This window comes from Haliaeetus albicilla, chromosome 20 (assembly GCF_947461875.1).
Source record: "Haliaeetus albicilla chromosome 20, bHalAlb1.1, whole genome shotgun sequence".
In the NCBI taxonomy this organism is placed as follows: Eukaryota; Metazoa; Chordata; class Aves; order Accipitriformes; family Accipitridae; genus Haliaeetus; species Haliaeetus albicilla.
Window position 1 is genome coordinate 1,388,269 of NC_091502.1, and position 27,926 is coordinate 1,416,194.

General features: G+C 41.4%; 1 long non-coding RNA gene across 2 annotated transcripts; it reads left to right on the top strand.

Annotated features, from left to right (window-relative positions):
• Nucleotides 1-717: 717 nt before the first annotated feature.
• Nucleotides 718-27,926, top strand: LOC138690135 (uncharacterized). 2 transcript variants are annotated; one of them, XR_011328932.1, is made up of 5 exons: nucleotides 718-842; nucleotides 8,261-8,400; nucleotides 13,366-13,505; nucleotides 19,205-19,379; nucleotides 23,788-27,926. It is a non-coding gene; the product is annotated as an uncharacterized lncRNA (long non-coding RNA). The 2 variants fall into 2 exon arrangements; XR_011328931.1 differs by having other exon boundaries at nucleotides 718-829.

Consider the following 27,926-nt stretch of genomic DNA (forward strand, 5'->3'; position numbering starts at 1 on the left):
TGAGCTAAATTGCACTCAGTGTTTTGCATACGTAAGTACAGGAAAATATCACTTAATAGCTTCACAGATCAAAGGACTCTGTGTAAGACCTGTGTCCCTGCTACAGGCAGAAGCGGCAGCTCCGGTCGGGGTTTGCGGCCCCTCTTCCGAGGGAGGGAGGTGAACGGGGGGGCCCGGGAGGGGGTGGGGGGACCTGAGGATGCGGAGGTGAACCCCAGATGCCTTACGGATCTGTGCTCTTTAAATAGCAGAGGTGGCTGAATACAGACATCTCGCACAAATTATTTCTACCTTTGACACAATCAAGTGAGCCAAAAAGGCTATACCTGAGGCTGGTTTTAGAGACACTTTGCTCAGAATATATAATAAAAATAAAGGGTATGTTGTAATAGTCTTCATATTATTCCTATTCTATATGCATTTTAGGTGTCAGAAAACAATGATCTTATCTGTTTGTTGCAATGAGTTTAATATACACCACGTAATTAATATAATATAATGCTTGTAAGGTGTTTTGAAAATGTAAAGTGCAATTGCTAAGGGCTGTTACTGTAATGGATGGCTTAATTTTTTCATAAAAGATATATGGCAGACAGTTATAAAGCAATATTGTGAAAGACAAGGAGCACTTATTAATTTGATGGTAACAAATAAATAATGGATAGCCATTGTTGGAAGCCTTTGCTTCTTTGGGCAGTGTTATTTGTTCCTTAATTTATTACTTCTTTTCCCCAAGATGTATATGGCTCTTTGCAGGCCTGAGTGGGATGGATAACAGCAGAGGGAGATGGGGACGGGTGGAAGAGGAGGCTGCAGACCACCACCACTGGTATGAATATTTGGTTAGTCAAAGAGGAACGTGTCAGCCCTTTACGTTCATTTTTAGGGTTTCCCTGTGCTGTTTGGTCCCTGTACTCGGGAAGGAGATACAATACTGGACCAGCCCCGCTGCAGCAGGAGAGCCTGTCGGTGGGGTGGGTGTTTCGGGAGGAGGGAAAGGGTGGGCAGCGTGCCAGGCGTGGGCGGGCAGGAGTTTCCCATAAATCCTTTTAGGGTGCATTGGCGGGAAGAGGTGGGGGAGACATGACTTAAGAGTCGGATTCTTATGTAAAATACAGGCAAACCTGAGAGGAAACCATAATTTTTGTGCTGCGGAGTTCTTCTTTAGGCATTTATTTTTACAAAGGAACAAACGCTTTCCCCATTAGATCAGCTGGGTGAATTTCAAGATGTTTTAAATGTATCCTTCTTCTCAGTCCCTTATTAATGAAACTTTTTTTTTTTTTAGTTTCCTTGTTTGCTTTTGTTCTTTCAGCAGGAAGTTATTCTGTCACAAAGTTAGTCCTTACTCTTTGTGAGTGCTCTTTAGTCACCGATCCCTCCGCATGGCTTGGCCGTGAAGTTGCTCTCCTGTAATCCGAGGCTCTTTGCAAATCCCCGCTGAGCATCGCTCCGTATCCCTCAGCCGGGGAGCCTCATTTCTTAAAGATTCATTTTACTTCTGATAAACCCCAAAGACCTGCTCTTGTGCTCTTGAATCAATAACACACCCTCCAATTTACCGAGCGCAGTAAGCCCAGCCGAGGGGTGAGCTGCCGCTGCTGTTTCAGTTTAGGTATCGGTCAGTCTGTCTGTCTGTCTTGGACTTGGGAGTTGTCAGCTCATCCGAGACATGCTTTGGGAGCGATCAGTTGTTTTTTCCGCCTTTTGCATCACAGCTCTGCTGCCGCTGCCTGCTCTTGCAGCGCTGTGCCCCGGCACAAGGCTAGAAATAGAGTGAAATTTTGGGGGGCGTAGGGCTGCTCGCCTGCCTGAGCCCGAGGCTGCCAGGGGCTGTCGGGCAGCGGTCACAGCACGCTGTGCTGGAGGCCAGCGTCCTCCCCAGGCCATGGCCGTGCTTGGAAACTGCGCTGAAAGTGGCCCTCAGTGGTGTTCCCGTGGGGTTGGGAGAGACTGGTGTCGTCTTAATGTAAGTGTTGTGGTTTAACCCCAGCCAGCAACCAAGCACCACGCAGCCGCTCACTCACTCCCCCCCATCCAGTGGGATGGGGGAGAAAATCGGAAAAAAGAAGTAAAACTCCTGGGTTGAGATAAGAACGGTTTAATAGAACAGAAAAGAAGAAACTAATAATGATAATGATAACACTAATAAAATGACAACAGTAGTAATAAAAGGATTGGAATGTACAAATGATGCGCAGGGCAATTGCTCACCACCCGCCGACCGACACCCAGCCAGTCCCCGAGCGGCGAATCCCTGTCCCCCACTTCCCAGTTCCTAAACTAGATGGGACTTCGCATGGTATGGAATACACTGTTGGCCAGTTTGGGTCAGGTGCCCTGGCTGGGCATGAGAAGCTGAAAAATCCTTGACTATAGTCTAAACACTACTGAGCAACAACTGAAAACATCAGTGTTATCAACATTCTTCACATACTGAACTCAAAACATAGCACTGTACCAGCGACTAGGAAGACAGTTAACTCTATCCCAGCTGAAACCAGGACAACTGGATGTGTATAGGTGTATTTTGCATCAGGGGAAAATACTCTGGCAGTGAGGAGGGGAGTAGCTTTCACTCCTGGAGGAAAGGGAGCACTGCCAGAGGCTCTCCTGCCTGGGAAAACTGTTCTCGGTGCGGCCTCAGGACACGAGTAAATGTCCACAGAAACCAGAGGGCATCTCGCAGGCCATTAACATTGTGCTTAACATTTGGGGATCAGTCAGAATTGCTGACAAACCCAAGTAGCAGGCAACTAAAAGTCAAGCTAAAAGCTGTTAAGGGGAAATGCAAAAATATTTTTTCTAATTGTTTGCGACCTAATGTGGTTCAACTGAATTTTAAGTCCTTCTAGAGGGTGACCTTCCTCTTCTGAAGTAAAATTTTCCCTTTCTTCCCAATAGTGTTCTTGTTCTGCTGTGAAAACCAAAGCATTTTCATTTAAGGGTCTGTGGGGACCTTTAGAGTAACCCAGTTGTGTTAGATGTTCATGCTTAAAAAAATTTCAAATTTTCCTGTTCTTAAAACTGATAACTTATTAATTATCTGATAGAAGGAAATCCATTGTTAAATAACCCTCAGGCACAAGTTTACAATGCTTTTAAATTGAAAGAGAAACTATTTCTTCTGTCATTTCCCAGGGCTTGTAATCTATGTTCCACTAATTAACACACTGTTTGAATTATACATTAGCTCTTATTCTTGCTACTATATAGCACACTGACTGATCTGCACTGCAGCTTTTTCCCTTTTAGCCATCAGCCCCTGGGAATCAGGCTGAGGTTTTTATGTGGTACCACAACGGTGGGGTGATAGCCCCTCTGTCTTAACTGTTTTCAGCTCCATTTGAACAACTGGAGCAAAAGGAGTATTTTTGTGCTGTGGACTTTTTTCTCTTTTTTTCCCTGTTTTCTGTTTTTTTTTTGTTTTCTCTTAGGCTAAAAAGCAGCCTGTTAGTAGTAGAGCTCTAGGGGTAGGATGGTTTGTGCCGTTCTCTGGCTGTAGTTAAGGAAAACTTCAAGTCAGAGCCGAAAAAAGTCTAACAAATCTGATAAACATAGACCTGAGAAGGGAATTAGCAAAGGGCAAGAGGGGTGTCTGTGCCTATCCTGCAAGGCAGATGCCCGCTAACCCAGCAGCAATTGCTTCCAGAGTTTTAATGGTCTCGTCACCTTTCTGCAGGCACCACATACCCCACACCTCTTGCAGGTAACACTCTCTACCCCCAGCAGTCCCCTCCAGAAATAAAACTCAGGCAGCAGCAGATTGTGTGTCAAAGGTAGGTATGTGGTAACTCTTAGCCCCGCAGACAAGTGTCAAAAAACCTGACAAATATTAACCAGGGCTTCAGAAGAGCTTAAAGCTGTTTGATCTTTCTTCTGCTGGCTTACAGTTTGGTTTATATTTGGACCATTAGCATGTTTCCCCTTCACAAAATAAATATCCCTGTTAGTGTAATAACATCTGATTTATAAATACATGCATTCTGGGGTTCAAGTGTACATGTATCACATACACATCCATGTTTGCACATGTGTAGTGCTTGAAGAGCACTACATATATAAATATATATGCATGTGTGAATATACCATTCCAGCCTGTACTGATATATTTTGGTGCTTTTTTTAAAAATCCAGAAACCATTTATTTGTAACCAGAAAAAGAGGTTGCATACAGAGACTTTTTTCCATGGTTACATTTGTACATACATGCATACACAGAGCAAATGAATATTTGTGAAGTGGTAAAGTATTCTTAATTTTGAGCTATGTGAAACAGACTCATCTTTACTTTTATTGATTTGTCAAAATTTGTGTTCTTTCATATTTTCTGCTGACTACCAGTTTTTTTTAATTGCTTTTAAAGCTAAAAACGGAGCCTCTGCTAGTGTTTTTCAATCAACTGAATATGGAAAAGAGACATTACATTTGCTGAAATCCAAAACATTTTCATAATGTATCTCATACATCTTCTTAATGGTGCCAGGAAGTTGTGCCAACAATTTCAACTGGTGTAAGATTTTCTCCAGACCTTCAGTAACTTTTGTTCTCTGAATTCCTCGTAGCCCCAGTGCAGAGCAGCAGGCAAGTGCTCTGCTTGCTTTTTTATGTGTGTTCTGGCAAATCTTCTCATCCGAAGCTCTCTTCTGAGCATAACCCGTTTGTCATGTTCTCCCTTCTCCTGAATATAACAATTTCAGATTATTTTCTTTTCAGACACTTTTTGTTCCCTCTTCTAAGCCTTATCAACAGCATGCCTGGGATTCTTTAATTTTACAGATTGTTATAAGTGATATTAAAAAGACTAGACTCAACATGGGTAAGCGCAAAACCTCAGTATGATTTTGTGTTGCGAAGGTGTAGCCTGCATAAAAAATGTGAGAACATCATATTAGTTATTTGCCAGATTGGGGTCTAAAGTGTCAGTATTTTTGTGTTACAACAGGACAGATATACTTACTGAATCAATGGCTACCTCTTTCTTAAATCTTTAGCTCAGGTCCATACCAGAAAACTGAGCAGTCGCCTTCATCTACTTGGCTTCTTGCTCTATGGATTCTCCGATGTCTGATAATGTGACTGAGCTCACCCAACAGGCTTTCCCTTAGTCCATTAACTAATTCAAATCTGTTCCCTCCACCACATTGCCAATTTGCATGAAATTAATGGGATTTAGTAACTTTGAGATTTTTTTTTCACTGAAATTGGTGAACATTGCAAAGATACAAAGAGGCAGGAAATTATACACAAATGAGACAGACGAGATTGTGTCAGCTCCACTTCCATAGGAAATCAGGCATGTAATCTGTAAAATTTGTTTTCTTGTAATATAAGAGCCATTGCTGTTACAACTCCTAATGAGAAAATGCAATCCCCTTTTCTCATCCTACTTGCCTTTACTCATTAGAAGGTCAGCTGAGTTTCTGTCATAGCCAAGGAGTCTAAATAAGTAGGTTTCCGCAGGACTGACATCTTGTCCTTGAAATTAAAATACATATAGGATATTTTTTCATTTCCCTTAGGAAGCAGATTTATCTTGTTCATAGCAATAATACAGGGCCCAACCCCAACATCACTGTAAATATGAGTATCCCTTACTCTTGTGAATATTATGTTGCGCAGTTGGGCTTTAATTTTTCTCATGTCCTTGTAAAGCCATTCCATACCTCATAATATCAGTCCTATTTCTGGATCACTCACATCTTTCTTCCCAAATGCTACTTTGAAGAAAACTGCTTCTGGCCATGAACTTTTCCTTTTGGGATGTGATGAAGGGCTGTGACGTGGGACCTGGTTCTGCATTTGTTGTGAAAGAAAAAGCAGCACACAATAGGCAAGGTTGTCACCCTGCGCGAATATCTGAAGTCACCTAAACCTCCGACACATTGGTGTAAACCACAATTACTGGTATGCAACAGGATCTTTTTGGTGGAAAACATGGCTTTAAGAGGCTGTATGTACTAAAGAACATTTTCTGTCTAGAACAGGATTATATCCCTCGCAAATAATGGGGCAAACTTCTGGAAGGTTTGTAACTGCATACAGGTAAAAAATTGTGTGACGCAAAAAGCTTCCAGTTCAGCAACCAAAAGGGATCGATAATTCACCAGATAACTGATGTAAGCCAGAATCAGTTAATGGTTTTCAGTAGCAACAAAATAGTCCCTATATTACCAACAGGAGAGATAACTTTAGAGTTGTTATGAATTAATCCAGTTCTTAAACTATCAGTTTTGCTTATTTGTTTTCATCAGATAAGATATTTCTTCACAGTCTCACAAATCTCACCCACCTTTTCGTCATCTTGATTTGTTCCTAACAGCTCAGATTTTGGCAAACTTTCAAAAGCCCTTGCACTAACTCTACCTACCAAGGCGTGCCTGATTCACAGGCACCTGCATCTTGTGTCTGCTGGATCTGTACATGCAAAGAACTGAGATTCCAAAGTTAAACTATTAACGAGTTTCCGTAATAAGGCTTAGCATAAAAGTGAGGAATCGATGAAATATAGCTCTGGTTTTGTACCATAGTTTATCTAGAATCTGATCTGGGATTAAATTGCAGAAATACAAGTAAATTAATATTATCTATATTGAAAGTGCAATATCATTATTTAGGACTGACTAATATGTCTCATTGTTTTTATTCGCTAGGAAAAAAAAAATCTGCCGTTTCTGCTGCTCTTTCTGTTGGTGTTACCACAATAAATTCTGAATATCATAGTTTGCACTTACTGCTCTTTTTTAATTTACTCTAGCACCTAAAGACTTCCAGTTGAAAAACTCAGTTGTATATCTGAGTAGCACATGCTGGCACTAATGCCGTGGTGCAATAATACAAACTTTCACTAGTCCAAGTGGTGTTACAGCTTCAGTGTTTTGGTGCGCAAGGTGCTATTGTGTGTTCAGAACATTACAGTTAGTTTTTATACACATATTAGAGAGATGTGTTTCTAAATCAACATCACATACCAAATAATTTGAAGTATTTTTCTACTTTATGTGTGTAATTGCTTATTTTACTATAACAGACATCATTGTCATCAAATAATAATCTCAGTTTTAAGGCTAGTAGGTTCGCATATTATGTCAAAAGCTGACTTATTTATACACCATGTCAACTTCATTCTCACAGTGAAGTTCCCTTTAGATAATGGATTCACTTAAGAGATTGGAAAAAGCATAATTATAGCTCATTCCACGCTGTCTTGTATATGGAGAGTGAAAATGAAATCTGGAGTAAGAACATTATAAGCAAGAAGATATATATCTTCTAAGATAACAGTTACTAAGCTATATTATTCTTCCCTTTTGTAAAACACTAATTCCTGCAAATATCTTCCTGTTGAGGGTCAAAGAATAATTTCCAGTTAATTAGAATCCCCTGTTAATTACTTGTTATTTATTTGTTACTACCAGATTTTTCTTTTTCTCTCTAACACCAAGCAGATTTTTGTGTTGTGATCCCCTATATCAGCTGGAGCTAATTTAGACAATTTTATAGATGCATCTCCCATCTACTCCTGTTTGGTGAAACTTGCATCCGCCTTTCTGTTTTCCATAATCAAAAATCCTGTTCCCAAATAACTAATTACAGGAGGTGCTGTATGAAGAGGATATCTTGATCAGGTATTTGCTGATAGTTCCATTTGGCATCAAATAGTCCGTGGCCTGGGTCATAACATAGCCTCACATTACAAAAAAACTTCTGCCATTTCTTTGAATGTTACTATTGCTTTTGAGTCCCTCATTTCTAAAAAAATAGGAGTGAACTCAATTTGCCTGAAACAGAAAATGGGGATGCAGCCCTATTATGACACAAATTATCTTTGCAATGCAGGGCACCAGAGCAAGAGCTGATCTCCCATTTCAAATTATTTTGCATAAAAGATAAACATTTCGTTACAAACATACACTTTTTTGCAAGAGAACCTTCACATGTGTCTCTTTAGCATGTGGTTTCTCCCACAGGCAACTGAGCATTTTTGTTTCTTCACCCCCTTATCCCTTTGATGGAAAGGCTATTTGTCACATTCACTGGGGTGGCTCTGATTTTCAGAAGGCTTCAGGGACTTGCACAGTTCCAGTCCTTCACATTTATAATGAGAAACCTTTTCAACAGAAATCTGATAGTGCAGAGCAGACTTTTAACTTGCTGTGATGATTGAGGACAGAAAAGGATATGAAACCTGTTCTACTTCGTGTATTAACTGTCAGTTTTGCTGTAAAATGTGTTCCCTGGTCCAATTTCACTTTGACAGATCAACTTCCATGGACCTGTTTCACCAATGCATGAACTATGTGAAGCAACTTCTTTTTGTATGGAAAAATGAGTCTACTACAACCAACACTTACAATACCAGCTTACATTTCTGGGGAAAAATAAGACTGTCTGCAGTAGGTAAGGTTTTCTGTGTCCAGACTTTTCTCACACTTCAGCAAGGAAGATATAATTTGTAGCATATTTTAGCTTATTATCACCCAAGTTAGCTCCATCAGTCACAGTGGTTAACCATGAAGTGCAGGTGAATCCTACAGAGCTGATGGAAATGATACTAAAAACTAGTACTTTGGATTATAAGTGTTTTGAATTTCTGTGTATTTGCTTAAATTAAATGTTCCTTTAATTATTCAAATAATTATAAGTGTGCTTTCTGTTATGAGGGATTTCCTTTAACCAGAACTAAGCTTGGCTGCAAATGGTTTGAGGTCCTGTTAAACCAACTGGCAGAGCAGACTGTGCTCTATTATTTGATGAAGTGCAAAAAAAGAGTGCTCTTCTCACTGCTTGTAGGATTAGTTAGTACCTACATTACATTATTTTCACAGTATTTTTTCTCACCTGAATTTGATTAACAATCTTCTATTTGCAAGAAGCTCTCTTGCCTTCTCCAGTCTTGATTAGCCAGAGAGAGTATTCACACTGCATGCTCAGTTTTATCTACACCAGGACATAAGTCAGGTGCTCCTTGTTTGCCTTGTCCTGTTTTTGCGGCTTTAATTTTTGCCTTCATCCTAGCTGCATATAACCTGAGAAAACTCCTTTTCCTTTTCTTCTTTCATTTTTCCCATATTTGTGCAAAAATGTGTATTGACTTGAGCTACACATTCTGGTCTTTGCTGTTACCCATTGTTTGCTTATTCTCTTCACTTAAGCTTTCACACAACTTCCATGTTCTTTATTTGGGTTCTTTGGATGTTGAGAGTCGCAGAAGACATACCTGAACCACTCACCACCTTCTCTTCTGTTTCTGATTTCCCCTTGCCTGAGTGAAGTGTTTGGGAAGACCAAATGGTCTTATTTTCAGTTGTGGCCAGTTCTGACTGCTGGTGTCCTGTGGTCATTAGATTATGCAGAGCCAGTGCATATCCTTCTTCTGTCCTCCTGCTGCCTGGCTCTTGGTGTGTTGGATGGCAATGTACCAATATAGTAGCACAGCACTCTATTAAGTCTGTGTCAATTAGTTATCGAAGCATTTTGCTATAGCTAATATTTTTTTTCCTTAGCTGTTAATGTAGGTGGCAGCAAGAGGATGTTAAGTAGGTGGTATAGGTAGGCTTGCAGCAGGAGTCCTCTTGCAACCTTTCAGGGTTAGGCTACAGTCCCTGTTAAGCAGTTTGATAGATACAAGCTAGTGACAGCTCTCCAAGGTGATAATCATCTTATCTGGTTTACCAACTCCTGCAGCTCAAAGATGAGTGGGCTTATCTTTCAAATAACTAAGTCTGATCAATTAGTAGTCATTAATATCCAACATCAGCATTAAATATCCATACATTACCAAAGGGAGGATTGTGCTTGCAGCACTCACATCCTCACTTTTTCCAAAACTATGATCTCAGAATTGCTCATATTTATATGCCACTTGTTTATAGCACTTGAAACACATAACTGCACTGCTGCAGGTCTCTCCCACCCCCTGCCTTGATTTGATGGTTTTAAGTCAGATCCTGACAAGCTTTCAAAGACAGTTTTACAAACTGTACCTAGCACACAGGCTGTGCTTCATCAGCCTCAGCAGAACACGTGTCTTGTATATGATCAAATGCAGTAGTTCGCTGCTAGCTGCTTTCCATACCACAGCCTGGTATGAATACAAACCGTTCTGGGAGTAAGTCCATGATCAGGTAACTCACCCCGTGTACAGTGCGGTCTGGACATGCATTGTACTAGATGACTGAAAAATTAAATTTGGCCCGTGCTTGTCGTGTTCTTCCCTACCCCTCTGGTCAGATGGACTCCACCTAATCATACTTAAACAAATCTTGCTCTTGCCATCCTTTCCATGGCCTAGGAATGGATGACTATCTATCTTATTTGATGCACTTTAAAGAAATTTAAACAAACTTCTCTCGAGTATGGTCCAAGTGATTCTCAGTATGGTGGGTTGATAGCCCTTCTGCCTGACATTTCTATAATTCTACCAAAATCCTAAGTCCTGAACTAAACACCAAAACCTCTTTTTAAAGGAATCTGTCATTGCTTGCTCCTCAAGAGGTAGGTTTCTGCATAGACTTATTACCATGATTAACAAGAGGAGAAAACCACATAAAATAAATGAATTGCCTCATCTTTCCCTATTATCCATTAAGATATAGGATCTATTTCCTCTCCATTAAGATTCCAGTAATTTTAGTAATGTAAGTCAAAAGAGACTTTAATTTCTGAAATGGGGTTTCGATAGTTGCAATAGAAGAGATTGGAACCTGAATAATTTTACCTTCAGGATAAAAAAAAAAAGGAGCTTCTTTTTGTTTATTAGATAACAGAGTAACAAACCCTGTGATGTGGTGATGTGTTAAAACCAGAACATGTTTAGACTGAGGTGCTGAGATAACTTCATTTCTGACAATTGATAAGATAGTTAAAAGTGTCAAGTTGTTTTGACTCCTAGTTCCTGAGATTTGCTGGAAGGTCAAGAGAGGTGACATTATGGCCCATAATGGTGATGTGATGTAAAGGTAAACTAAATAGTGGTTAGCTATCAGAATAGGGTATCCTGGTGTGTACTAGAGGACTCACATCATACGAGGTGTTAACTGCTACATGAATTAAATAACTCAGGGATTGCTCTGTGATACATTGCAGCCGAGAAGACTGTATTGTTTGATTTCCAATTCTGCAGTAAAGAAAGTCATTGTGCTGACAAAGAAGTATGTCCTTCCTCAAAGTTTAAGTTTAAAATCACAACCACTTTACACTTGCTGTAAATTTTTATGAGTTGGGGCATAACCTTTTTATTTTAGTTGCACTGGAAAAAGAAATTGTCACTTAAAAGATGTCACCAGACATCATTTATTTATTTTACCTACCACCTAATTATCAGTAACAAGCTTCTTTTTTTCCCAAAACAAGGTTTCTAGCCAAGAAGGTGTGCTCAGGTAACTTTCCACTTTTATGAGTACTATAAAATGATCAAATATCAATATATAATAAAAGCTTTGTGTAGGCTATTAGGATATTATTTTTTTTTTAATGACTTTAAAACCAGGCCATGACAGACCAGTTACCCTGACAGAGTCAGGTGTTGTTCTCAAAGAATGGGCATGGTCCTCAATTTATCTTTCACATTTTTATGTCAATCAATGTAAAGAAATGAAAGCACTTTATACCATTCTGGTTGAAAAGCAGGGTAGAAGCTAATCTTTTTTCATGTTATAGTTACTGGAAGATGAAGTGATCAATTGGTGAATAAGAATTCAGAACAAATTCGTTGGAAGTCATGCTTTCTGTAGACACTGGCAGGTAGTAGCCAAATTATGATGAGCTATGAGAAAAAATAGATTAAGTAGATTTTGAGTCATATCCTGAACTGTGACTCAGGTGTTGGTGTTTAGTCAGATAACAATTCTTGCAACTCAACACAAAGTCCACAAGACCATAATGAAGACAAGTAAATTGTCATTCTCCTTTATATTGCTAGGGTATACGTATGCATCCAGACCCATGTCTTTTATTGACACATGAGGTTAAAGGACAGGCAACTAGGCTGTCTGGGTTCAATCTGACGTTGTATATAGAATACATATAAAAGATACCCAGGGAAAATTTAGCTGGAAAAGCTTGTCACATAAATAGGTCATTTCATGGCCAGTAAGCTGGATTTAATTTATTTCACTTTTAAATATCCATATCTACAGTTAAATCTGTCTTTTATCAAAGCAAGTGATAGATCGCAGAGAAATTTGAGAGCCAACAGTTGTTACCAAAGAGCAAAGAAATTAGCCCCGTACAGTAATATGTCTAAGAGCAAAGAGAGACAGCTCTGGCCATCCTGGCCCAAGGCAGCCGGTTGGCAGCTGTAAAAGTGCGTGAAGAAAGGATCCGGATCCCTGAGAGTGGGTGGGTTAGGGATACACTACGTAACAGAAATGGGAGAAAGCCTCCTTTAACTGAGGAGAATTCTGTTCTCTTTGCTTGCTCGTCCCTGCTAATCAGCTGAGAGGGTGATAAAATCATAACTGGTAGGTTAGGATGTGCTTGGGCTGAATGATGTGGTCTGATAAGCCATTTGGGAACTGGGGTGGTGCATTACATACTTGTGAGTTCACTGGGAGCCCAATCATTTTTTACTGCAGAAATGCTGTAATATAAATAAATTTATGTTTAACCAGTGGAATGTAGTTCCCCAAATGCACTGTGGAATATATGACCACAGAGAAATAAATATTTAAGTGATATCATCTATGTTGTAAAAGAATAGGTGACTGGAGTGATTCTTTGGCACTCTCCCAAAGATGATACATTTAAAATCTGACAGATATATTGCCCTGCTAGGTCAAGAAAGTTGCAAATTGGAGGGATGACAAGCTGCCTAGGTTTTCTTTATAAAAGTACCGTTTCAAAGGTTGGTGATCAAGAGTGCTACCTTTATCTCCTGACTTTTTGTGGTAAATTCAGAGCTAATGGCCAGAACTTGAGGCCTTGGAAAACAAAAATGGTAACTGGCTTCTATAATTGCAGTCTAGTCTGAGGGAGACAAGCAAAGTGGTCTGGTCTTTAATTATTTAAAAATCCTAACATGTTTTTTTTACTACCTGTTTCACAGCTTTTTTTCTTAGATAAAATACCTGTAAAACTCCCTGTGTGTGAATAGCAGTCATGGTTATTTTTGTAGCAATCGCACAGTTCTTAATCTCTAGCACAAGACCAAGGATGATGTGCGGAGAGCAGGGTACAATAAATGCACCTAATAAGTTGCCAATTATCTAATTAGGAAATGTAAAAACGGGTGGAAATTTAGAGAATCTAGAGGCGGTTGGCATTTACCTACGAGTAGTTATTTGTGGAAGGAAGTCATGTTGCACGTGTTTCTTGGCACAATAAAAGTCCTTGTGCACTCTCAGATTAAATGATTTATTTCAGAGAAGAACAAAGCAAAGGTCATCAGAAAGGAGCTGGTGAATCAACACGAGCAAGGATCTCCCTCACCTTGAATCATCTGAAAACGATGGAACTGCCTCAGTGGTACCAATGGAGAAAGGCAATGCTCCTCAGCGCGTGAGGTCCTCCCACCCTCAGCCAAACAGACAAACTAGCTTCTGGTGACACTTGAGTCTCCCCTCTGACTCAAGGAAGCCCAGACAGCTATATTTGACTTGAAACAACCTTTGAGAGAGCTCCCTTCAATGGGGAAAAAGCCCACTCATACCTTTTGACAATTCAAGGTGGCTGAGGGAAATCCCATTATGTATATGTTGATAGCTTCTTTCTTTACAAGACACAGTTGTGCAATGATTTGCTGCTCTCCTGAGCTTTAATTTCTCTACCTATATCTGATGTATGCTGAAAACTAGCATTTTGCACCTACATGTAGGCAGCAGGAAAGCCATTAAACATTACTCAGGCAATAGCGAGCCCACTGACAGGCAGCCACACCGAGACAGCTGAATTAGCGCAGCTAAAAAGCCTTCGAGCTTCCGTCATAGCGTGGGTGAACTCCAATGTCCTTACCATAATTGGGAACAACAACAACAACAACAACAACAAAAAAAAGGAGGTCAGCCGAAAACCTTAAATATACACCTATCTAGATTGTTTCTTACATGGAAAGGTCTCAGTGAAACAAATGAGGTCGAAAGAAATTTTGACACATTTTTGAAGGACAATGGAAATCATCCTAAAAGCCTGGAGAAGTCAATAGATATTGGCTTAGATTATTGTAACGTTAAATCAATATTTAATATCCATGCATTGATGTTTTTAAGTAACATGCATGGAGGATTTCTCTTCTTTCCTGAGTATTCATTTCACACTCTAGCAGAACTTAAAGGCTCCAAACAGGACAGGACTCATTATATGGGTATTTATAAGCTATTTTAAAAAGGTGTAGAAAGACTATCATTTTCTAATACCTTTTCTAGGACATTTTTCTGTGTGTGTTTTATCCTAAAACTATTTTGTCTCTTTTTAGCAGAAAGGGGCTGGAAGCACATTTATAATCAAATTTCTCCAGTTCAGTTGTTAAATCCCTTGAAATAGCTTCCTTTGTTTGCTTGTCCTGCTCCCCTGGTTTCCAGAAACAGAGGAGTAGTCCTCTATTGCATTTTAAAAGTCATGATTCATAGAGACTTTTAGAAAAAACTGTTGCTGACCCCAAATAATTGCAGACAACGGTTCACATGTTTAAACACTTAAATAAGGCTATTGCCTTTTTTCTTTTTTTTTTTCTTCTTTTTTTCCCCTAAATAAATGAAATGCCAAAATTACTGGGTGAGGGTTTCAAAGTTCCCGTGTCAAAGCTTTTGATTTCCTTTTTATACTGGGTTTTCACATTTGGAGGGAGAGGTGGGAATATGTGTTTGTGTTTCTGCATTTCATGTTTCATTATTTGCTTCTGGGATTAGTTGAAGTTGTGAGGTTTTTCCTATGATTTTGCAATACAGTGGGTATTTACAGCTCTTTACGTGTTTTAAAATTGCAATGGAGGTAAAAAAACAGACAGGAAACTTCCCACAAAATTAAGGAAAATAAGGAAAGTATGAACCACTCCCTGGGAAAAAGAATAATATGAGATGAAGAAGCCAAGACAGGAAAATAATTGAGATAAAGAAGCCAAGATAGGTAAATAATAGCGGTGCTCAGTATGGCCAGTGTTTTGCTGCGGGAAGGTACTGCTTATTTATGAACAGACTCAGGAGTACCTTGACTGCACAGTGGTGAGGATGCTGCCCTCCTTCTAGCTGAGAAATGAATAATTTGTGTGCCTGCCTTCCCTGAGGATTTTTGTCTTTTTTAAAGTTGCCCGTCTCCTGGGCCCTGGCTGCAGTCAGGAGATGTTTGCGCTTGAAAATCCTGGATTGCATTGTTTACTAAGTTTTCTCTTCAGAAGTGACTTTTATCACTTTTTCCTCTTTGTTCCTCCTCATGTAGACACCCAACTGGTTTGCCATTTGCCAGCTGTGTTGACCTACAGGTGCTGTTTTCCAGCTTTAAGAGAAACAAAACTGCTTGGTTTCTGCGGTGCATGCCATTGGAGGCTATGCAATTTTTATTTTTATTTCCTAGTGTGATCCGCCTTAGAAGCCTTTTTCTGGTGGCGAGGGCTCTGCATCCTCCTTGCTGGTACAAGCGTGCACCTACCCTCATGCAGCTCTTTGTCCGCATGCTTGCACCCGCAGCAAAGCCACAAACACAGAGAAGCAACAGGATATTTCATAGGCACAAATTATGCTGGCAGAGGATGCTTTCCCAAATTTCACCCCCTGCCCACTGTTAAAAGCAACAAGCTCTTTCTTATTATTTCAAAACAGTGGCTACCCCAGGAGGGAGTGTGCTAAAACGTTCACACTACTAATTCTGATTAAAAGCCAGAGCCCATTTCTTAGAGCTTTGCAAGCAAAACAGCCAAGTGATACAGGAAAAGGAATAAAAATACTATCATCTCTTCTTCTGGTTCCCCAAGTCAAGTTTTTGTTAGCATTGTGTCTGACCTCTAGACTTCTTCTGGCTTGCAGATGCAAAAAAGCAAAATTTTAGTTACTTCTTATATCCTCGAGAGGAGCAATGCTCAGTTCCACGGCAGTGACGGGAGCTCTGGCTGCCCTGGCTGGGAAGGACCACGTCGCAGCTGCCAGGAGGTGACAGGTTTTTCCTGCTGAAATTCGCCCTCATCAGAAGGCTGTCACATCACCAGCTTTTAAGCTTTAAGCAGAACGTATTTCTTTGGACAGGGTTTCCCCATATAACCTTGACAGCTGGCTGACCATCTCCTGTGCTTTCAGAAAGTCTTATGCAACACATATACTGTGACTTGCAGGAGAACAACTCTTTTTAGTTTGGTCATTAAATATAAAAACAGTGCTTAGATGTGATGGTGATAAAAGCCTTTAGAAGAACCATCACATTCTCCCTGGTGACTTTTTGGGCTGATTTTTCTGTTATTTATACTGTTCCAGTCCCTATCCGAATCATGTTGTCTGGCTTCTTCCAAGCTATTTCATCAGAAATAAGCATAAAAAAATTCGTGACAAATGCTGCAATCAGTTGTTATGGGAAAACCAGTGAATTTTAAGAAAAGTTGATTGTTTTACACACTGAAAGAAGCATGACATTCAACTCCTTGTCCTTTGAACATATATAAAGACACCACAAAGAATATTTTAATACCACCATAAGTAAAAATGCATCCATTAATTTTATATGAGAAAAGAAAATTCTTAAGTGTAAGCCAAAAATAAGAAAAGCCATGTGTCATGCTGAGGACAAATGAGATAGTGGATATGAGGAAGAAGGAAGCAGTTGTGAAAACACATCCTTTCCCTTTTATGTTACATGTGGGAGGTGAAATCGTACCACCTTTCTAGATGCACATGGCAATTGCATCTGCTACTGAATGTCTCTTTACATCTGTAGGGTCAGTCTCTGAAAGTTACCGGCACCTTTCCTTCTCTTTAAAAAAGGAAAGACATAAGCAGCTATGTTTGCATTTCTCATTAGTGAGATGATCTCCGTGCTCAGAGGTGTTGGGGCAGGGCAGCCGCTCTGCTCCCGCTGTGTCAAGACCCTCAGAGACCCTTGCAGTAGCAATTGCCTCACGTTGCTTTCTCCCAAGCTGATGCCAGCAATTTTGGGTAACACTTTTCCTGCTTGAAATGGTTGTATATGTGTGTGGACAGAGCGGTGGGATCAGCACAGCCAGCCTGAGCTGGGCAAGGGCTGGAGTGGAGCTGGCCACTGGAGCTGTCCTTCTGCGGGGTTCCACTCGACCCTGAACATTGCAGGGGGCAAAGCCATGTCCACCAAGCCCCGTGGAGAGGAAAACGAGTGTGTGAAGCTGTAGGAGCACACCTGGGAAAAATGTGACCTGGAGATATCCAAGCGGAAGCAATGAGAGAGCCAGAGGACAGGGACAGGGACAGGAAAAAAAAAAAAGCGCATTTCTTTAAACAATATGGGAGACAGTTAAGACACACAGCAACACACATTCATACCACTCAAGCCCCGCAGCTGCTCCCTATTTCTCATACATCATTACTCTTAGCCTGAGTTTTGCTTATTCTGGGGCTAGATTGGCTTTCCCCCCCCTTGCTTTGCATTTCACACAAACCTGCTTGAATTAAAACTTGCGTATCAGGTTGGAGGCAGGCAGAAAGGAATCACTCTTCCTTTCAGACAGGTCTTTTCCGCAAGCTGTTTCCCCCTCCCTTTCCTCCACCAAGTGCCTGCTTGGGGTGCACCCCTCCACCCTGCGGGAAGCCCCACGTCCCAGCAGCGTGCCCTGAGTGCTCGGCATCCTACTCACTCTCAACTCACATTTCTTTCGGGAAGCTCAGCCTTGCTTTTTTTCTTCCTCTAATTAATGTCAGAAATATTTTATTGTCATGCTCGCTTTATCCCAGCATTCCTCTAATTAGCTCGCTGAGTTATTCGGTGTGCGTTTGAGGCTGTTCAGTGTTAATGAGCCTGTCAGTCACAGTCTTCAAAGACTCGTAGCTTCAGAGAAGCTGGAGATGGAAAGGACCTGTTAGAGATGGTTAGTTCCTGTCTCAGAAAGCAAGAGTCCTCCAGGCTTAGTTAACCACTTGTAAAATTTGCAATGTTTCTTTTGGGCTTTGAGGGTGGCATATGTGTGTTTTCAGCTAGGTAGTTTGACCAAGGCAAATTTTGCATACTGAAATGAAAAGTTACTACCATGTGCCAAAAGCACATGGAAAGATTATGCCTGAGTTGCAAATACTGTGCTCTGCATTCAGGTCTTATCTTCACAGCATACTTATGCTGATACTGTATTTTATATAAATAAAATCCTTTCTGAGCTTGCTAAGGTAGGGACAGTACAGAAGCCAATTAATTCTCTAAAATGCACATGGGGTTTTTGGAAACCAGCCACACTGGACCTAGGAGGAGGTTACACCTGGCCTTTTAGCAGGACCTGAGCTACTTCTTCAGTTTAGAGCTACTTCATGCATATCTCCTGAGCTGGACTCATCCTGTAAGCGGCTGCTGCAGACTTTCACTGAGCCACAGCTCCTCAGAGCTGCCTTTCGCTTGCCCAACAAACTTTTCTCGTTTTACTTAATATAATGTTTCAGAGACTCTAGCCATTTGAATGGCAGCTGGATGGTTTCTGTGCACTGATGTGTCTGCTGCAGAAGGGGCCTCATTCTGCTGCTGCTCTGTCCATCTGCAGTGCGGAGACCCAGCCTTTTGTGCAGGGAACCGATCTCTCTGTCTGCTAAATATGTCGCTCCACCGGCTGAGCTGATTTGGCAAGATTGGACTACAATAATCAGAGCTAAAATTTGGCACTAGCATGTCATGACAAGGGCCTATTTCCATGGGGACTCACGCACAGCAGTTGATTTGACTGCATAGATATTTCCCTCAAATTGCAAGTGTCCCCTGCTTTTCTCATCTCCTTCTGCCCCTGCATCAGCACTGTATTTGTGACAAATGAGAAAAGCAGTCGCAAGGTGTTTATAGAGACTTATGTAAGTGGGCTTTTTATTTGGGAGCTACTCAGGGAGCAGGGTCCTTGGCTTACCCTGCAGGTCTGGTTGCTGATGTTGCATTGCCTCAGTGACATCGATGCCCACCAAATTTTCCGAGGAACCATACCAGAAAAGCCTGCAAGACTCTTTGTCTTGCCGCTGAAGTCCACAGCCCGTCCTCAAGTGGCTGCAATGCCATCAGGGAGCCCTGCTCATGAAAGGCTGTTTTTTCTCGTCCAGCCCACCCAGACCTACCTACACTGTTTCCACAGGGCTGTTTGGCTGCCAGGTCCTTCGGACCGCGGTTCTCCCAGAGACTGGGAGGACGCAGCACTGAAAGGCATCTCGGGGACAGGATCCCCCCAGCCTGAAGGGCTCCCAACAGCTCTCAACTTCCCAGCAGCAGCACAAGTCCACGACTTCCCACCTGGCCCACGCCAGGCAGAGGTCAGCTGCTTCTCTTCCTTTTGGCAGTCACTTCTCCTCCGTCTCATACCTACACACCAGCCTCCCCTCTGCAGGAGAAACAACCCCAATTCACTTGATATTTCCTCATAAGCCGTACCTTCCCCCTTCCACCAACCATTTTATTTGCTCTCTTCAGCACCAAAAATTGGTCACAGAAATCCAGAGCTGACCTTCCCACAGCCGAGAGAAGCAGACAACTCCTTGCCTTGTTTGCAGGCTATCTTCCTACAGAGAAATGGTGTTTGCCTGCTTTCCTTTTCAAAACCATGCAAATCCTGCCCCATATTCAACTGGTGACTGTAATCCAACCCATCTTCTACCAAACTGTCTTTTTGGAGTGGGACATTTATTCTGAAATAATCTCAGTAAACCCATGACAGTTGATACACCTGGCTTTCTTCTAAGTGCTTGCCAAAAGCTTATTTGTTGCAGGATCTTTCTGGGACCTGAAGACTGGGCATCACCTGGCTCTTCCTTGCCCTCTCATGCAGGCTCAGCAGCATCCGTTTCTTCCCCAGCCTCCCAGGAGCTCCCATCTTCCACAGCTTCCCACAGCTCTGTGCTTGCTGCAGCTGTGATACGCCCTGAGGTGCATCTTGCCCCTTTGTCATGGGTATGAAATTATTAGCCAATTGATTGCAGTTAACCTTTTTACTAAGGGAAGCAAAAAAGCCATTTAACACGGATGCAAGCAAAAGCCATTAAGCATAATCAGTTAATAGCTTTCCCCCTCTACTGATAATGGATTACACATTACCTGTTTGTCTCCTTATTACTGGTGTTCCTACAGAAGCTAACAAGAAGTCATGCTATGAGCAGAGATAGAAGGTATCTCATTTTGAGCCTTTCTTTTCCTGATTTCCCTATGCTTTAGAGTTGCACTCAGCAATCTTTTCTCACTTGTCTTTCTCTATGCCCCCTTGAGCTCAGTTCAATGAAGAGCTCGGTATTTAGCTAAGCTAACCTCTTTCTAAACTTCTTATTCCTCCTCCTCTCTGGGACAGTTGGCAGTTGTGCTCTTAAGAGCATTTCCTTAAAGAAACAGCCATCTATTCCATTTCCAACTTGATTGCATGCCCTGAAATCTTACCACCAGTTGCCTAATTCCATCATGGCATTGTCCCTTGCATCCTGCCCACTCCTTGGCTGAAAACAAAGATGAAGATCATCTCCCCTCCCATAACTGCCTTTTCTATTAAAAATAGGTCCCGCATATTCCACCGCTTTCCTGGAGACAGTCTGTGCTTTACTCAATCAATCTCTTTGGGATTGGCTACATTCTATCTCTTCATAGGTTAAAGCTTATAGCTTTTTATCCTTATGTACTGGTTTTAGCAGAGATAGAGTTAATTTTCTTCATACGTACTATGGTTTGGATTTGTGATGAAAACAGTGTTGATAACACACTGATGTTTTAGCTATTGCTGAGCACTGCTTACACCGCGTAAAGGACTTTTCTGTTTCCCACACTGCCCTGCCTGCGTGCAGGCTGGGGGTGCGCAAAACACGAAGCAACACAGCCAGGACAGCTGATCCCAACTGAGCAAAGGGATACCCTGTGCCATATGGCGTTATGCTCAGCAATAAAACTGGGTGGCGTGGGGGGAAGGAGGGGGTTGGCCAGGGCTGCCATTGCTCGGGAACTAGCTGGGCATCGGTTGGTTGGTGGTGAGCAACTGGGGGGTTTTTGCATCACTTGTTCTTCTTGGCTTTGGTTTTTTTCTCTCTTTGTTTTTGGGGGTTTGTTTGTTTGTTTAATTATTAAACTGTCTTTATCTCAGCCTATGAGTTTTTGCACTCCTACCCTTCTAATTCACTGCCCTGTCCCACTGGGTGGGGGAGTGAGTGAGCGGCTGTGTGGTCCTTAGCTGCCTACCAGGGTTAAACCATGACACCTTACCAACCAATTTCTCATTCATCTCATGCCTTGCTGCTGAACCTTTAGTTTTCTCATGTGTCCAAGTCACACATGATTAGATGTAATTAGTCCTAAAAAATTCATGCTCAAGCAATTAATCCAATTGGAAGCAGCAGAGTGACTGTGATTGAAGTGCTTGTTTAATGTATCATGAGCAAGGTCGCAGACAGTCATGGCCTGTCTCCATAGATAGATGCGGACAGGACCTCTTCTTTGCAGTTGATGTGACAGGGTTATTCAATCCCCAGAGCTGGCTCACCACTTGGAAAAGTGCTTGGGAAGGGCATGCTCAAGCCTTTCTGCACCTTTCAGTGTCTTCATGCCCTCACAGAGGAGTGTGTTTGTGTAGCTATGGACCCTTTGGTGTAGGGTGCAGCTGATGATGAAGAAGAGGAAAACATGTCTGCTGAAAGTGTCCAGGTACAACTGTAGTCTCTGCAATCCCTCCTGGCAGACCTGAAGGACAAGCCACATCAGAGACACAGAAGAAAAACACAGACCTTAGGTCCTTCCTTTGGCATGGCAGCAATGAGACTGTCCCTCTTGCAGCAGAAAGGCTCAGCTTTGTAGATCCCAGATACCAAAGTGAAGCTTCAGACTTCCTCTGCTAAGTCTCAATAGGTGTTGGTTGGCCACATATTATCAACTACCTGTTCAGTGGCTCAAAGGAGAGCTGTCCCAATTCACAAGTGTCCTTGGTTAACAGATGAGGAAGGCCTTCTCTGGAACATCTATGTTTTTGCTAGATGTGTAGCAAGTATAACAGTCATCTGGGCTATGATATTTTTCTTGTGATAACAACAACTTTTATGCAGGGCCAGCAGGACAGAGTCAGCAGTAAACACAAACAGCAATAGGAACAAAAGCACAGACCAATATTAGAAAAGTAAATGACTGGCTGTAACATCTTGGCTTTCTCATCCTGCACTCAGGTTTTTAGTTTATTTAGAGAATTACTTGTCCTTATGCCTTTTTTTTTTTTTTTTAGGATAAGGAGGGGGAGAGAGAGAGATAAGAAGCAACAAGGTGATTGCAATCCATAAAAGTGACCTTTGCATGACCTTGACCATTAAATCTTACCAACAGACCTTAGAAGAGCCTATTCAAAGATTACAGCAACTCTGTTTTCTATTATAGCATTTAACATTTCTTATTAAGTAGCCCAGCAGCAAGAACATCAAAACCTAATTTTTATAAATATGGACTGGCAAAGAGAATCACTGAGAGCTGTTCAGACTGTTTTTTCACATTTATATTCAGAGAAACATTGTGGGGATATTGGGATGAGCTGTGGTTTTGCTTCATTGATGTAAGCCGGGTGCACCACTAAAGCCGTGTTTCAGCTTTAGCATTAGCTGAAACAGTAGTGTTTCAGCTCACTGGATGCTTACTCCCACATGAATACTGAAGGATGAATGACCTGAGCCATTAGAAGGCAATAAACTCGTTTCCAGTAATTCTACATGCTGCTGTAAAACAATCCAGCATCCGTACCAGTGCATTAGCTCGGGCTGCAGGAGGGGGCTTTAGGGGCGGGTGGTGAGAGTAGGGAGCTGGGGAGGAGGACGGGAGCTGCGGCTGAAGCCTCGGATACTGCTTGCTTCCTGCTCCACCGCAGACTCCCTGTGTCATCTCTGACAGGTTACTTAAGCAGTTTGTGCTTCAGGTCGCTGCTGGAAATACAGATAATGTGATTTCTCTGAATTGCAGGAGGGAGTTTTGTGGCTAATTAAATGGAGGCATGTGAGAGGCTCTCAGATATTGCAATACCAAGGTCACTATTAGTACCTTTCAGAGAATGACTGATGTAGCAAATACGGTGAACAATAATGCCTGCAAACAATAAAATACTGAGTCTCTTTGCAATTAGGACGCTGTCCACCAGTTGTTCTTTCTGTGCTGTGAAGCTTCCTGGCCTAAGTCCCTTCTCCATGCAGTACGTGAGCAGATAACATTATTCCCAAGTGGAAGAAATCCTATGCATTTGAAAAGAAAAAATCCACTGGGAGTGGTTCCTCCAAAGTCTTATTCACCACTTCAATCCTCTCTTTGAGCTCAGAGTGAACCAACAACATATAAGCTGTAAATTTGGAAGTTCACAGAACCACTTATGTGGTCCATATTATAATGTAGCTACAGAATTTGGAAAGGATTCATCAAAAAATTAATAATACTTTTAACACATTTCAATTCCCCTCGATTCCTGCTTTGCCACTATACTTCTTTTAACTTTCCTACACTTCTAACAAATGCACAAAGCTAAGTTCTGTTGTTGCCTCATTCAGTTGGGATTTGATGAATTCCTACACTCTCTTGGGTATTTGAAATGTGACTGGATGAAATTGGAGTGAATTTAATCCTCTTGGGGATGGGTATACTAGTCACAATATTCCTATAGATTATCTAACACTGTTTTGTTTTTCTTTTACACTTCTATAGCTAAATAAAATGTCTCTAATGCCTCTCTAGATACTGATCAGCCTCCCGATATCCCATTCCTCCAGAAGTGAGTACTTTTCTAAATACCTCTTTCTAGGAGGAGGATGAGGAGGAGACATCAACAGGAGGGAAAAGCAGGAGGAGGAGAAGGCAACAGGAGGCAAGAGTAGAAGGAAGAGCAGGAGGAGAAGTTTGAAGAAAAAGAGGAGGAACCAGATGAGCAAGAGATTGGAAAAGAGGAACAGGGGGAAGAACATGGGAAGGTGAAAGATAAGAAAAATAACAAAGATTAACAAAATCAGGAGGAATTGTTTAGCAAAAGAATTGAAGAAATAAAAGCTGGAAGAAAAAGAGGAAGAGGAGGAGGAAAAGGGGGAGAAAGGAATAGAAGGAACAGGAGGAAGAAGAACAAAAAGACTGGGAGAAGTGGTTGGCCTTGATGATCTTAAGGGTCTTTTCCAACCTAAATGATTCTATGATTCTATTCTATGATTCCTAATTGATGATGAAGCTTTAAGCCCTGTCCCTCCTCTCATTCACATGCCTTCTTGTTGGCAGCTGCTCATGTGCATGAGAACAAAAAAACTCCAAGCATTGGCTCAGCAAAAATGTGTGTATCTCCTAAGTTCTCGCTGGTAGCAGTCTGTAGTATATGCACAGGAATAAAAGATCCCTTTGTCTTCATCTGATGACCTTTAATCATTCATAGCCTTTCAAAAGAACTGCTTCTTTCATAATGCCAAGAAAGGTAATGAATGAAACAACTACTAAACTGAAAGAGAAAAAGAAAGCTTCTTCAGTAATGACTTCTTTTGCACATCCATCTTCTGGACAATAAATGGTCTGGAGTGGGGACTATGTTGCTGCTGAATTTTTTATGAGACTGAAGCTGTATCATAAGGATCTGTCCAACAATTAGAATAATTTCTCATTATTTTGGCCATAAATGCTTCCCAACTCATCAGTTTGGTTTTTTCTTAATTACAAAATTCACCTGTTCTTCTTACTGAGAGCTTCATACCCTTGATTTTCAAGAGCTACTTTTTTCCCCAAACTGTTATCAATTATCCTTCCAACTCTCAACATCACACTGAAGCCTCCTACATTTGCTGGAGCCCACAACTGGTGGCCAACTCCCATCCTCTGCAGTGACTGTAATAAACATACTTGTGTATGCTTTCCCTTCTGCTCTGAAGATTATGTAACCTACACATACTGTGGACAAAGAACTGTTCTTGTCCTTGTCCCAGCCATGCAAATCCAGAGCAGCTCATAGAAAACAAAACAACACTCTTTCACACCAGTGCAATAAAGCACTCCAGTGTAATAATTTGACCCACTTTCTTTTTGTATGGTACACAAGAGAAATGCAAAATGCATGCAGTCTGCTGGTGCAAAGTTTCCAGAATTTGCATGCATTACAAAGACATAGTTAATGATCATAGTGCCCGTGTGGAGAAAGAAAAGGAAATAAAAGATTCAGCAGTATAAAAATGGGTGGGGAAAAAAGAAGCGTAAGAGTCGGGGGGGGAAATATCTGTTTCTTAGTATTTCTCTGTACAAGTGTATCAAAAACCCATTTTGCTAAAATTAGCTGATCAAAATCACAAGAAATTTCAGTGGCAAAATCCCTGGTTTCAGTGTCACTGTGTGAAATCCTGCAGACCAGAAATGCAAGCACTGGTATCAATGCTGCAGGTAGCCCCCAGAAGCGGAGTGCACCGCAGTAGCCAGGCAATCGGCACGCTGCTGGCACTGCAAGGGTTGTTTCACATTCGCTTCAGGAGCAGACCTTTGAAAAATGAATCCCCATATCAAGAGCTTCAAAGCTTGGGTCTCAAAATGTCTGAACACTTGCAAATTTGGTTTAAAGGACCCAGAAACTCTGGAGCAGAGCTAGGTTGTCAGCTAGGGCTGAGACCTCCTGTCTGCCAGTCCTGTCTCTTCAGGTTGCAAACCCTCCCCTTACAAGGTCCATCACTCCCATCCGGCTTCACCAGCCACCTCTTTCCTTGACAAACATGGATCTGTATTTCTGACTCAGTCCGTCTGATCCCCATGCCAAACTAGGATTAGCATTTGGGTTCAAGTCTGTCTCACACAGTTTGCAGAATTCAGCTTTGCAGCTTGGATTCAAGCCCATATACAATGGGAGCTATATTTTTGTGGGGCGTGGGGTGGGGGTGTTTTTTTAGATAAAATCCTGTTCACATCAGGTTTCACTTCCAACAGATAGTCCAAAAGACATGACCCTTGACATTGGTATTCATTTCTCAGAGGATGCCTGAAAAGCTGAGTGAAGGCCTTTGAAAGACTTCCCAAGAAAATGCAACAGAATTTTTGGTATTTTCTCTTTAGCGCACTGAATAATTAACACATGGAATTCATTGAAACAGGAGATGAGAGAGGCCAAGGTATCATCTATGTGGACTGTAAGAACATCCGTAGCTGTAAATAGTTAGTCCTCCCCCAAACAATCCTATAGTTCAGTTACTGGTTGACAGGAATCAGGGAGAGGCTTCCCATGGGGTAGAAGAAGTCCCAGCTGTGGCACCGGTCTCTGAAGCAGCTGGTACACAGCTCTGTGAGATACCAGCTACTGGATTAAATGCACCACTTGGGCAAACGTTAAGTTCATAAGATTACATCCAGGTGAAATCACCTTGCAAGTGCAAGTGAGATATCTGCAGCTTTTCCTTACCGCTGCAGCTGTAACCAAAGGTCAGGGTTAGACAGATTTACACCCCAGTGATGTGAAAGGAGACTGTTCCACTCCCTCTCCCTTCCCCTGCAGACAAAACCAGAGATTACTTAAGAAATTGTTCTTCAAATACTGTAGTATATTCATATCAGCCCTCTCTGACTTCCCTATAAGAGTGACAGACCTCTCCTGTGGCTTTGCAAAGTATTGATTGTATAAGTCAATGATCTTAAAAAATGCATACCAGAAGTTAGATCCCCGAACAGGCAGTCTGCATTGCAAGTATCTGAGCATCTACTGTTTCTCTTGCCTTCAGGAGCACTCAAAACCTTTCAAACTTGAATTATCCAGTAAGATGTTTAATATTGACCTGGTAAGGTAACAATAGATATTTGAATTTAGAAACCTTGGTTGCTTTTCAACTGATAGTCAGCAAATGACTACTAATAAAACTATGTTTAAAACCAGAGATTGTGAGAGAGGACCAATTTACACTGGCAGCAGTAAGATAGCACAAAGCATTACATTACCAAAGTAGAATTGCACCCAGTATGTTAAGATTGCACATAGGGTACACACAGTTCTTCCTTACTCCAGTAGTGCCTCTTGTAATTCTGGCTTGTATCCCAGCTGAGAATTGATGGAATAACAGGCTGAGTCTTTGTTTCCCTAACCTATTCTGGAGGAGTTTACTAGACCTGACCTTTTGCTAGTGGAATTTTACCTGCAAGATGTAGACTTGTCATGAGGCTGTGTATTGACTGTTACAGTTTGAGCCAAGATTTTTATAAAAATAATCCTTCCGCAAAAAATGCTGCAGTAAATTGATTAATAATAAAACTTCTGAAGCTAGATTTAAAGTAAATTTAAGGATAATGATTCACCCCAACAAATATGACTTAAAAAAAGCTCTTCAAGATATTTACTCACAACATTTTTTTCCCTTCCCTTTATTAAATTCTGTTACAAGTTCACTTAGCATACTCATCGCAACAATTAAAGAAGATATATTTGCTTCAGAATTCCGTTCCACCTTAAATCTGTGTTGTTTGGAAATATTGTTTGCATTTTCTTTAAGTTCCTGCTGAGAGGAAGTAGCCGAGAATCGATACTCATACTACAATTGCAGTAGCCCTGAAGAGCTGAGGTCTCCATCTTCCTAGTTCTACTACTAGGCTGCAGTAACTATTGCTGCAATGGACTGAATGCAAAATACCCAAATATTTCTGTGGGTTAAAACTGACATTCTCATCTCACTGTTTTTTCACTTAAAATTATCTTTCTCTCCCTTGAGAGAAGCTAAGAAAGAAGCCATTTTAAAAGTATGTGCCATAGCAACTACTTGAAACTTACTCTGGGAACCAAACAGAAGGTGAATGCTGGGATAATAATAGAGCACTAAGAACAAAAGCTTTGTCAGAAAACTATGGCAGGAGCTGTGCTAAATAAACTGGATTTGTTCTTCATA